We start from the raw sequence: 14,850 nt of genomic DNA on the forward strand, positions 1-14,850 counted from the left end.
AATATAAAAAGTATGATTAGTTCAATACAAATGATTTTAAACGATATTTAGCGGAATTATCACCATTTTTTACCAAATTTTTTCCCAAATTTTTTTTCTATTTTTTGTATTCACCCAAATGTATTGTAAATACGTGTTTTAGATGTAAAATAATGTGAACTTAACGTTAAAAATATAAAAAGTATGATTAGTTTAATAGAAATGACCTTAGACGATATTTAGCGGATTCATCACCTGTTTTTCAAAATTTTTTTACGACCTTTTATATTCTTCCAAATGTATTGTAAAGAGGTGTTTTAGATGTAAAAATATGTGAACTTAACGATAAAAATATAAAAAGTATGATTAGTTCAATACAAATGTCTTTAAACGATATTTAGCGGAATTATCACCATTTTTTACCAAATTTTTTCCCAAATTTTTTTTCTATTTTTTTTATTCACCCAAATGTATTGTAAATACGTGTTTTAGATGTGAAATAATGTGTTCTTAACGTTAAAAATATAAAAAGTATGATTAGTTTAATAGAAATGACTTAAGACGATATTTAGCGGATTCATCACCTGTTTTTCAAAATTTTTTTACGACAATTTATATTCACCCAAATGTATTGTAAAGACGTGTTTTAGATGTAAAATTATGTGAACTTAACGATAAAAATATAAAAAGTATGATTAGTTCAATACAAATGACTTTAAACGACACTTTGCGGAGTTATCACCATTTTTTACCAATTTTTTTCCCAAATTTTTTTTCTATTTTTTGTTTTCACCCAAATGTATTGTAAATACGTGTTTTAGATGTAAAATAATGTGAACTTAACGTTAAAAATATAAAAATTATGATTAGTTTAATAGAAATGACTTAAGACGATATTTAGCGGAATCATCACCTGTTTTTCAAAATTTTTTTACGACCTTTTATATTCACCCAAATGTATTGTAAAGACGTGTTTTAGATGTAAAATTATCTGAACATAACGTTAAAAATATAAAAAGTATGATTAGTTTAATAGAAATGACTTATGACGATATTTAGCGGAATCATCACCTGTCTTTCAAAATTTTTTTACGACCTTTTATATTCACCCAAATGTATTGTAAAGACGTGTTTTAGATGTATAATTATGTGAACTTAACGATAAAAATATAAAAAGTATGATTAGTTCAATACAAATGTCTTTAAACGATATTTAGCGGAATTATCACCATTTTTTACCAAATTTTTTCCCAAATTTTTTTTCTATTTTTTTTATTCACCCAAATGTATTATAATTACGTGTTTTAGATGTAAAATTATCTGATCTTAACGTTAAAAATATAAAAAGTATGATTAGTTTAATAGAAATGACTTAAGACGATATTTAGCGGATTCATCACCTGTTTTTCAAAATTTTTTTACGACCTTTTATATTCACCCAAATGTATTGTAAAGACGTGTTTTAGATGTTAAATTATGTGAACTTAACGATAAAAATATAAAAAGTATGATTAGTTCAATACAAATGATTTTAAACGATATTTAGCGGAATTATCACCATTTTTTACCAAATTTTTTCCCAAATTTTTTTTCTATTTTTTGTATTCACCCAAATGTATTGTAAATACGTGTTTTAGATGTAAAATAATGTGAACTTAACGTTAAAAATATAAAAAGTATGATTAGTTTAATAGAAATGACCTAAGACGATATTTAGCGGATTCATCACCTGTTTTTCAAAATTTTTTTACGACCTTTTATATTCTTCCAAATGTATTGTAAAGAGGTGTTTTAGATGTAAAAATATGTGAACTTAACGATAAAAATATAAAAAGTATGATTAGTTCAATAAAAATGTCTTTAAACGATATTTAGCGGAATTATCACCATTTTTTACCAAATTTTTTCCCAAATTTTTTTTCTATTTTTTTTATTCACCCAAATGTATTGTAAATACGTGTTTTAGATGTGAAATAATGTGTTCTTAACGTTAAAAATATAAAAAGTATGATTAGTTTAATAGAAATGACTTAAGACGATATTTAGCGGATTCATCACCTGTTTTTCAAAATTTTTTTACGACAATTTATATTCACCCAAATGTATTGTAAAGACGTGTTTTAGATGTAAAATTATGTGAACTTAACGATAAAAATATAAAAAGTATGATTAGTTCAATACAAATGACTTTAAATGACACTTTGCGGAGTTATCACCATTTTTTACCAATTTTTTTCCCAAATTTTTTTTCTATTTTTTGTTTTCACCCAAATGTATTGTAAATACGTGTTTTAGATGTGAAATAATGTGTTCTTAACGTTAAAAATATAAAAAGTATGATTAGTTTAATAGAAATGACTTAAGACGATATTTAGCGGAATCATCACCTGTTTTTCAAAATTTTTTTACGACCTTTTATATTCACCCAAATGTATTGTAAAGACGTGTTTTAGATGTAAAATTATCTGAACATAACGTTAAAAATATAAAAAGTATGATTAGTTTAATAGAAATGACTTATGACGATATTTAGCGGAATCATCACCTGTCTTTCAAAATTTTTTTACGACCTTTTATATTCACCCAAATGTATTGTAAAGACGTGTTTTAGATGTATAATTATGTGAACTTAACGATAAAAATATAAAAAGTATGATTAGTTCAATACAAATGTCTTTAAACGATATTTAGCGGAATTATCACCATTTTTTACCAAATTTTTTCCCAAATTTTTTTTCTATTTTTTTTATTCACCCAAATGTATTATAATTACGTGTTTTAGATGTAAAATTATCTGATCTTAACGTTAAAAATATAAAAAGTATGATTAGTTTAATAGAAATGACCTAAGACGATATTTAGCGGATTCATCACCTGTTTTTCAAAATTTTTTTACGACCTTTTATATTCACCCAAATGTATTGTAAAGAGGTGTTTTAGATGTAAAATTATGAGAACTTAACGATAAAAATATAAAAAGTATGATTAGTTCAATACAAATGACTTTAAACGACACTTTGCGGAGTTATCACCATTTTTTACCAATTTTTTTCCCAAATTTTTTTTCTATTTTTTGTTTTCACCCAAATGTATTGTAAATACGTGTTTTAGATGTGAAATAATGTGTTCTTAACGTTAAAAATATAAAAAGTATGATTAGTTTAATAGAAATGACTTAAGACGATATTTAGCGGAATCATCACCTGTTTTTCAAAATTTTTTTACGACCTTTTATATTCACCCAAATGTATTGTAAAGACGTGTTTTAGATGTAAAATTATCTGAACATAACGTTAAAAATATAAAAAGTATGATTAGTTTAATAGAAATGACTTATGACGATATTTAGCGGAATCATCACCTGTCTTTCAAAATTTTTTTACGACCTTTTATATTCACCCAAATGTATTGTAAAGACGTGTTTTAGATGTATAATTATGTGAACTTAACGATAAAAATATAAAAAGTATGATTAGTTCAATACAAATGTCTTTAAACGATATTTAGCGGAATTATCACCATTTTTTACCAAATTTTTTCCCAAATTTTTTTTCTATTTTTTTTATTCACCCAAATGTATTATAATTACGTGTTTTAGATGTAAAATTATCTGATCTTAACGTTAAAAATATAAAAAGTATGATTAGTTTAATAGAAATGACTTAAGACGATATTTAGCGGATTCATCACCTGTTTTTCAAAATTTTTTTACGACCTTTTATATTCACCCAAATGTATTGTAAAGACGTGTTTTAGATGTTAAATTATGTGAACTTAACGATAAAAATATAAAAAGTATGATTAGTTCAATACAAATGATTTTAAACGATATTTAGCGGAATTATCACCATTTTTTACCAAATTTTTTCCCAAATTTTTTTTCTATTTTTTGTATTCACCCAAATGTATTGTAAATACGTGTTTTAGATGTAAAATAATGTGAACTTAACGTTAAAAATATAAAAAGTATGATTAGTTTAATAGAAATGACCTTAGACGATATTTAGCGGATTCATCACCTGTTTTTCAAAATTTTTTTACGACCTTTTATATTCTTCCAAATGTATTGTAAAGAGGTGTTTTAGATGTAAAAATATGTGAACTTAACGATAAAAATATAAAAAGTATGATTAGTTCAATACAAATGTCTTTAAACGATATTTAGCGGAATTATCACCATTTTTTACCAAATTTTTTCCCAAATTTTTTTTCTATTTTTTTTATTCACCCAAATGTATTGTAAATACGTGTTTTAGATGTGAAATAATGTGTTCTTAACGTTAAAAATATAAAAAGTATGATTAGTTTAATAGAAATGACTTAAGACGATATTTAGCGGATTCATCACCTGTTTTTCAAAATTTTTTTACGACAATTTATATTCACCCAAATGTATTGTAAAGACGTGTTTTAGATGTAAAATTATGTGAACTTAACGATAAAAATATAAAAAGTATGATTAGTTCAATACAAATGACTTTAAACGACACTTTGCGGAGTTATCACCATTTTTTACCAATTTTTTTCCCAAATTTTTTTTCTATTTTTTGTTTTCACCCAAATGTATTGTAAATACGTGTTTTAGATGTAAAATAATGTGAACTTAACGTTAAAAATATAAAAATTATGATTAGTTTAATAGAAATGACTTAAGACGATATTTAGCGGAATCATCACCTGTTTTTCAAAATTTTTTTACGACCTTTTATATTCACCCAAATGTATTGTAAAGACGTGTTTTAGATGTAAAATTATCTGAACATAACGTTAAAAATATAAAAAGTATGATTAGTTTAATAGAAATGACTTATGACGATATTTAGCGGAATCATCACCTGTCTTTCAAAATTTTTTTACGACCTTTTATATTCACCCAAATGTATTGTAAAGACGTGTTTTAGATGTATAATTATGTGAACTTAACGATAAAAATATAAAAAGTATGATTAGTTCAATACAAATGTCTTTAAACGATATTTAGCGGAATTATCACCATTTTTTACCAAATTTTTTCCCAAATTTTTTTTCTATTTTTTTTATTCACCCAAATGTATTATAATTACGTGTTTTAGATGTAAAATTATCTGATCTTAACGTTAAAAATATAAAAAGTATGATTAGTTTAATAGAAATGACTTAAGACGATATTTAGCGGATTCATCACCTGTTTTTCAAAATTTTTTTACGACCTTTTATATTCACCCAAATGTATTGTAAAGACGTGTTTTAGATGTTAAATTATGTGAACTTAACGATAAAAATATAAAAAGTATGATTAGTTCAATACAAATGATTTTAAACGATATTTAGCGGAATTATCACCATTTTTTACCAAATTTTTTCCCAAATTTTTTTTCTATTTTTTGTATTCACCCAAATGTATTGTAAATACGTGTTTTAGATGTAAAATAATGTGAACTTAACGTTAAAAATATAAAAAGTATGATTAGTTTAATAGAAATGACCTAAGACGATATTTAGCGGATTCATCACCTGTTTTTCAAAATTTTTTTACGACCTTTTATATTCTTCCAAATGTATTGTAAAGAGGTGTTTTAGATGTAAAAATATGTGAACTTAACGATAAAAATATAAAAAGTATGATTAGTTCAATACAAATGTCTTTAAACGATATTTAGCGGAATTATCACCATTTTTTACCAAATTTTTTCCCAAATTTTTTTTCTATTTTTTTTATTCACCCAAATGTATTGTAAATACGTGTTTTAGATGTGAAATAATGTGTTCTTAACGTTAAAAATATAAAAAGTATGATTAGTTTAATAGAAATGACTTAAGACGATATTTAGCGGATTCATCACCTGTTTTTCAAAATTTTTTTACGACAATTTATATTCACCCAAATGTATTGTAAAGACGTGTTTTAGATGTAAAATTATGTGAACTTAACGATAAAAATATAAAAAGTATGATTAGTTCAATACAAATGACTTTAAATGACACTTTGCGGAGTTATCACCATTTTTTACCAATTTTTTTCCCAAATTTTTTTTCTATTTTTTGTTTTCACCCAAATGTATTGTAAATACGTGTTTTAGATGTGAAATAATGTGTTCTTAACGTTAAAAATATAAAAAGTATGATTAGTTTAATAGAAATGACTTAAGACGATATTTAGCGGAATCATCACCTGTTTTTCAAAATTTTTTTACGACCTTTTATATTCACCCAAATGTATTGTAAAGACGTGTTTTAGATGTAAAATTATCTGAACATAACGTTAAAAATATAAAAAGTATGATTAGTTTAATAGAAATGACTTATGACGATATTTAGCGGAATCATCACCTGTCTTTCAAAATTTTTTTACGACCTTTTATATTCACCCAAATGTATTGTAAAGACGTGTTTTAGATGTATAATTATGTGAACTTAACGATAAAAATATAAAAAGTATGATTAGTTCAATACAAATGTCTTTAAACGATATTTAGCGGAATTATCACCATTTTTTACCAAATTTTTTCCCAAATTTTTTTTCTATTTTTTTTATTCACCCAAATGTATTATAATTACGTGTTTTAGATGTAAAATTATCTGATCTTAACGTTAAAAATATAAAAAGTATGATTAGTTTAATAGAAATGACTTAAGACGATATTTAGCGGATTCATCACCTGTTTTTCAAAATTTTTTTACGACCTTTTATATTCACCCAAATGTATTGTAAAGACGTGTTTTAGATGTTAAATTATGTGAACTTAACGATAAAAATATAAAAAGTATGATTAGTTCAATACAAATGATTTTAAACGATATTTAGCGGAATTATCACCATTTTTTACCAAATTTTTTCCCAAATTTTTTTTCTATTTTTTGTATTCACCCAAATGTATTGTAAATACGTGTTTTAGATGTAAAATAATGTGAACTTAACGTTAAAAATATAAAAAGTATGATTAGTTTAATAGAAATGACCTAAGACGATATTTAGCGGATTCATCACCTGTTTTTCAAAATTTTTTTACGACCTTTTATATTCTTCCAAATGTATTGTAAAGAGGTGTTTTAGATGTAAAAATATGTGAACTTAACGATAAAAATATAAAAAGTATGATTAGTTCAATACAAATGTCTTTAAACGATATTTAGCGGAATTATCACCATTTTTTACCAAATTTTTTCCCAAATTTTTTTTCTATTTTTTTTATTCACCCAAATGTATTGTAAATACGTGTTTTAGATGTGAAATAATGTGTTCTTAACGTTAAAAATATAAAAAGTATGATTAGTTTAATAGAAATGACTTAAGACGATATTTAGCGGATTCATCACCTGTTTTTCAAAATTTTTTTACGACAATTTATATTCACCCAAATGTATTGTAAAGACGTGTTTTAGATGTAAAATTATGTGAACTTAACGATAAAAATATAAAAAGTATGATTAGTTCAATACAAATGACTTTAAACGACACTTTGCGGAGTTATCACCATTTTTTACCAATTTTTTTCCCAAATTTTTTTTCTATTTTTTGTTTTCACCCAAATGTATTGTAAATACGTGTTTTAGATGTAAAATAATGTGAACTTAACGTTAAAAATATAAAAATTATGATTAGTTTAATAGAAATGACTTAAGACGATATTTAGCGGAATCATCACCTGTTTTTCAAAATTTTTTTACGACCTTTTATATTCACCCAAATGTATTGTAAAGACGTGTTTTAGATGTAAAATTATCTGAACATAACGTTAAAAATATAAAAAGTATGATTAGTTTAATAGAAATGACTTATGACGATATTTAGCGGAATCATCACCTGTCTTTCAAAATTTTTTTACGACCTTTTATATTCACCCAAATGTATTGTAAAGACGTGTTTTAGATGTATAATTATGTGAACTTAACGATAAAAATATAAAAAGTATGATTAGTTCAATACAAATGTCTTTAAACGATATTTAGCGGAATTATCACCATTTTTTACCAAATTTTTTCCCAAATTTTTTTTCTATTTTTTTTATTCACCCAAATGTATTATAATTACGTGTTTTAGATGTAAAATTATCTGATCTTAACGTTAAAAATATAAAAAGTATGATTAGTTTAATAGAAATGACTTAAGACGATATTTAGCGGATTCATCACCTGTTTTTCAAAATTTTTTTACGACCTTTTATATTCACCCAAATGTATTGTAAAGACGTGTTTTAGATGTTAAATTATGTGAACTTAACGATAAAAATATAAAAAGTATGATTAGTTCAATACAAATGATTTTAAACGATATTTAGCGGAATTATCACCATTTTTTACCAAATTTTTTCCCAAATTTTTTTTCTATTTTTTGTATTCACCCAAATGTATTGTAAATACGTGTTTTAGATGTAAAATAATGTGAACTTAACGTTAAAAATATAAAAAGTATGATTAGTTTAATAGAAATGACCTTAGACGATATTTAGCGGATTCATCACCTGTTTTTCAAAATTTTTTTACGACCTTTTATATTCTTCCAAATGTATTGTAAAGAGGTGTTTTAGATGTAAAAATATGTGAACTTAACGATAAAAATATAAAAAGTATGATTAGTTCAATACAAATGTCTTTAAACGATATTTAGCGGAATTATCACCATTTTTTACCAAATTTTTTCCCAAATTTTTTTTCTATTTTTTTTATTCACCCAAATGTATTGTAAATACGTGTTTTAGATGTGAAATAATGTGTTCTTAACGTTAAAAATATAAAAAGTATGATTAGTTTAATAGAAATGACTTAAGACGATATTTAGCGGATTCATCACCTGTTTTTCAAAATTTTTTTACGACAATTTATATTCACCCAAATGTATTGTAAAGACGTGTTTTAGATGTAAAATTATGTGAACTTAACGATAAAAATATAAAAAGTATGATTAGTTCAATACAAATGACTTTAAACGACACTTTGCGGAGTTATCACCATTTTTTACCAATTTTTTTCCCAAATTTTTTTTCTATTTTTTGTTTTCACCCAAATGTATTGTAAATACGTGTTTTAGATGTAAAATAATGTGAACTTAACGTTAAAAATATAAAAATTATGATTAGTTTAATAGAAATGACTTAAGACGATATTTAGCGGAATCATCACCTGTTTTTCAAAATTTTTTTACGACCTTTTATATTCACCCAAATGTATTGTAAAGACGTGTTTTAGATGTAAAATTATCTGAACATAACGTTAAAAATATAAAAAGTATGATTAGTTTAATAGAAATGACTTATGACGATATTTAGCGGAATCATCACCTGTCTTTCAAAATTTTTTTACGACCTTTTATATTCACCCAAATGTATTGTAAAGACGTGTTTTAGATGTATAATTATGTGAACTTAACGATAAAAATATAAAAAGTATGATTAGTTCAATACAAATGTCTTTAAACGATATTTAGCGGAATTATCACCATTTTTTACCAAATTTTTTCCCAAATTTTTTTTCTATTTTTTTTATTCACCCAAATGTATTATAATTACGTGTTTTAGATGTAAAATTATCTGATCTTAACGTTAAAAATATAAAAAGTATGATTAGTTTAATAGAAATGACTTAAGACGATATTTAGCGGATTCATCACCTGTTTTTCAAAATTTTTTTACGACCTTTTATATTCACCCAAATGTATTGTAAAGACGTGTTTTAGATGTTAAATTATGTGAACTTAACGATAAAAATATAAAAAGTATGATTAGTTCAATACAAATGATTTTAAACGATATTTAGCGGAATTATCACCATTTTTTACCAAATTTTTTCCCAAATTTTTTTTCTATTTTTTGTATTCACCCAAATGTATTGTAAATACGTGTTTTAGATGTAAAATAATGTGAACTTAACGTTAAAAATATAAAAATTATGATTAGTTTAATAGAAATGACTTAAGACGATATTTAGCGGAATCATCACCTGTTTTTCAAAATTTTTTTACGACCTTTTATATTCACCCAAATGTATTGTAAAGACGTGTTTTAGATGTAAAATTATCTGAACATAACGTTAAAAATATAAAAAGTATGATTAGTTTAATAGAAATGACTTATGACGATATTTAGCGGAATCATCACCTGTCTTTCAAAATTTTTTTACGACCTTTTATATTCACCCAAATGTATTGTAAAGACGTGTTTTAGATGTATAATTATGTGAACTTAACGATAAAAATATAAAAAGTATGATTAGTTCAATACAAATGTCTTTAAACGATATTTAGCGGAATTATCACCATTTTTTACCAAATTTTTTCCCAAATTTTTTTTCTATTTTTTTTATTCACCCAAATGTATTATAATTACGTGTTTTAGATGTAAAATTATCTGATCTTAACGTTAAAAATATAAAAAGTATGATTAGTTTAATAGAAATGACTTAAGACGATATTTAGCGGATTCATCACCTGTTTTTCAAAATTTTTTTACGACCTTTTATATTCACCCAAATGTATTGTAAAGACGTGTTTTAGATGTTAAATTATGTGAACTTAACGATAAAAATATAAAAAGTATGATTAGTTCAATACAAATGATTTTAAACGATATTTAGCGGAATTATCACCATTTTTTACCAAATTTTTTCCCAAATTTTTTTTCTATTTTTTGTATTCACCCAAATGTATTGTAAATACGTGTTTTAGATGTAAAATAATGTGAACTTAACGTTAAAAATATAAAAAGTATGATTAGTTTAATAGAAATGACCTAAGACGATATTTAGCGGATTCATCACCTGTTTTTCAAAATTTTTTTACGACCTTTTATATTCTTCCAAATGTATTGTAAAGAGGTGTTTTAGATGTAAAAATATGTGAACTTAACGATAAAAATATAAAAAGTATGATTAGTTCAATACAAATGTCTTTAAACGATATTTAGCGGAATTATCACCATTTTTTACCAAATTTTTTCCCAAATTTTTTTTCTATTTTTTTTATTCACCCAAATGTATTGTAAATACGTGTTTTAGATGTGAAATAATGTGTTCTTAACGTTAAAAATATAAAAAGTATGATTAGTTTAATAGAAATGACTTAAGACGATATTTAGCGGATTCATCACCTGTTTTTCAAAATTTTTTTACGACAATTTATATTCACCCAAATGTATTGTAAAGACGTGTTTTAGATGTAAAATTATGTGAACTTAACGATAAAAATATAAAAAGTATGATTAGTTCAATACAAATGACTTTAAATGACACTTTGCGGAGTTATCACCATTTTTTACCAATTTTTTTCCCAAATTTTTTTTCTATTTTTTGTTTTCACCCAAATGTATTGTAAATACGTGTTTTAGATGTGAAATAATGTGTTCTTAACGTTAAAAATATAAAAAGTATGATTAGTTTAATAGAAATGACTTAAGACGATATTTAGCGGAATCATCACCTGTTTTTCAAAATTTTTTTACGACCTTTTATATTCACCCAAATGTATTGTAAAGACGTGTTTTAGATGTAAAATTATCTGAACATAACGTTAAAAATATAAAAAGTATGATTAGTTTAATAGAAATGACTTATGACGATATTTAGCGGAATCATCACCTGTCTTTCAAAATTTTTTTACGACCTTTTATATTCACCCAAATGTATTGTAAAGACGTGTTTTAGATGTATAATTATGTGAACTTAACGATAAAAATATAAAAAGTATGATTAGTTCAATACAAATGTCTTTAAACGATATTTAGCGGAATTATCACCATTTTTTACCAAATTTTTTCCCAAATTTTTTTTCTATTTTTTTTATTCACCCAAATGTATTATAATTACGTGTTTTAGATGTAAAATTATCTGATCTTAACGTTAAAAATATAAAAAGTATGATTAGTTTAATAGAAATGACTTAAGACGATATTTAGCGGATTCATCACCTGTTTTTCAAAATTTTTTTACGACCTTTTATATTCACCCAAATGTATTGTAAAGACGTGTTTTAGATGTTAAATTATGTGAACTTAACGATAAAAATATAAAAAGTATGATTAGTTCAATACAAATGATTTTAAACGATATTTAGCGGAATTATCACCATTTTTTACCAAATTTTTTCCCAAATTTTTTTTCTATTTTTTGTATTCACCCAAATGTATTGTAAATACGTGTTTTAGATGTAAAATAATGTGAACTTAACGTTAAAAATATAAAAAGTATGATTAGTTTAATAGAAATGACCTTAGACGATATTTAGCGGATTCATCACCTGTTTTTCAAAATTTTTTTACGACCTTTTATATTCTTCCAAATGTATTGTAAAGAGGTGTTTTAGATGTAAAAATATGTGAACTTAACGATAAAAATATAAAAAGTATGATTAGTTCAATACAAATGTCTTTAAACGATATTTAGCGGAATTATCACCATTTTTTACCAAATTTTTTCCCAAATTTTTTTTCTATTTTTTTTATTCACCCAAATGTATTGTAAATACGTGTTTTAGATGTGAAATAATGTGTTCTTAACGTTAAAAATATAAAAAGTATGATTAGTTTAATAGAAATGACTTAAGACGATATTTAGCGGATTCATCACCTGTTTTTCAAAATTTTTTTACGACAATTTATATTCACCCAAATGTATTGTAAAGACGTGTTTTAGATGTAAAATTATGTGAACTTAACGATAAAAATATAAAAAGTATGATTAGTTCAATACAAATGACTTTAAACGACACTTTGCGGAGTTATCACCATTTTTTACCAATTTTTTTCCCAAATTTTTTTTCTATTTTTTGTTTTCACCCAAATGTATTGTAAATACGTGTTTTAGATGTAAAATAATGTGAACTTAACGTTAAAAATATAAAAATTATGATTAGTTTAATAGAAATGACTTAAGACGATATTTAGCGGAATCATCACCTGTTTTTCAAAATTTTTTTACGACCTTTTATATTCACCCAAATGTATTGTAAAGACGTGTTTTAGATGTAAAATTATCTGAACATAACGTTAAAAATATAAAAAGTATGATTAGTTTAATAGAAATGACTTATGACGATATTTAGCGGAATCATCACCTGTCTTTCAAAATTTTTTTACGACCTTTTATATTCACCCAAATGTATTGTAAAGACGTGTTTTAGATGTATAATTATGTGAACTTAACGATAAAAATATAAAAAGTATGATTAGTTCAATACAAATGTCTTTAAACGATATTTAGCGGAATTATCACCATTTTTTACCAAATTTTTTCCCAAATTTTTTTTCTATTTTTTTTATTCACCCAAATGTATTATAATTACGTGTTTTAGATGTAAAATTATCTGATCTTAACGTTAAAAATATAAAAAGTATGATTAGTTTAATAGAAATGACTTAAGACGATATTTAGCGGATTCATCACCTGTTTTTCAAAATTTTTTTACGACCTTTTATATTCACCCAAATGTATTGTAAAGACGTGTTTTAGATGTTAAATTATGTGAACTTAACGATAAAAATATAAAAAGTATGATTAGTTCAATACAAATGATTTTAAACGATATTTAGCGGAATTATCACCATTTTTTACCAAATTTTTTCCCAAATTTTTTTTCTATTTTTTGTATTCACCCAAATGTATTGTAAATACGTGTTTTAGATGTAAAATAATGTGAACTTAACGTTAAAAATATAAAAAGTATGATTAGTTTAATAGAAATGACCTAAGACGATATTTAGCGGATTCATCACCTGTTTTTCAAAATTTTTTTACGACCTTTTATATTCTTCCAAATGTATTGTAAAGAGGTGTTTTAGATGTAAAAATATGTGAACTTAACGATAAAAATATAAAAAGTATGATTAGTTCAATACAAATGTCTTTAAACGATATTTAGCGGAATTATCACCATTTTTTACCAAATTTTTTCCCAAATTTTTTTTCTATTTTTTTTATTCACCCAAATGTATTGTAAATACGTGTTTTAGATGTGAAATAATGTGTTCTTAACGTTAAAAATATAAAAAGTATGATTAGTTTAATAGAAATGACTTAAGACGATATTTAGCGGATTCATCACCTGTTTTTCAAAATTTTTTTACGACAATTTATATTCACCCAAATGTATTGTAAAGACGTGTTTTAGATGTAAAATTATGTGAACTTAACGATAAAAATATAAAAAGTATGATTAGTTCAATACAAATGACTTTAAATGACACTTTGCGGAGTTATCACCATTTTTTACCAATTTTTTTCCCAAATTTTTTTTCTATTTTTTGTTTTCACCCAAATGTATTGTAAATACGTGTTTTAGATGTGAAATAATGTGTTCTTAACGTTAAAAATATAAAAAGTATGATTAGTTTAATAGAAATGACTTAAGACGATATTTAGCGGAATCATCACCTGTTTTTCAAAATTTTTTTACGACCTTTTATATTCACCCAAATGTATTGTAAAGACGTGTTTTAGATGTAAAATTATCTGAACATAACGTTAAAAATATAAAAAGTATGATTAGTTTAATAGAAATGACTTATGACGATATTTAGCGGAATCATCACCTGTCTTTCAAAATTTTTTTACGACCTTTTATATTCACCCAAATGTATTGTAAAGACGTGTTTTAGATGTATAATTATGTGAACTTAACGATAAAAATATAAAAAGTATGATTAGTTCAATACAAATGTCTTTAAACGATATTTAGCGGAATTATCACCATTTTTTACCAAATTTTTTCCCAAATTTTTTTTCTATTTTTTTTATTCACCCAAATGTATTATAATTACGTGTTTTAGATGTAAAATTATCTGATCTTAACGTTAAAAATATAAAAAGTATGATTAGTTTAATAGAAATGACTTAAGACGATATTTAGCGGATTCATCACCTGTTTTTCAAAATTTTTTTACGACCTTTTATATTCACCCAAATGTA

The sequence above is a fragment of the Diuraphis noxia genome, unplaced genomic scaffold (assembly GCF_037042655.1).
Source record: "Diuraphis noxia isolate RWA-SAM2 unplaced genomic scaffold, SU_Dnox_SAM2 contig0001, whole genome shotgun sequence".
NCBI classification, from domain to species: domain Eukaryota; kingdom Metazoa; phylum Arthropoda; class Insecta; order Hemiptera; family Aphididae; genus Diuraphis; species Diuraphis noxia.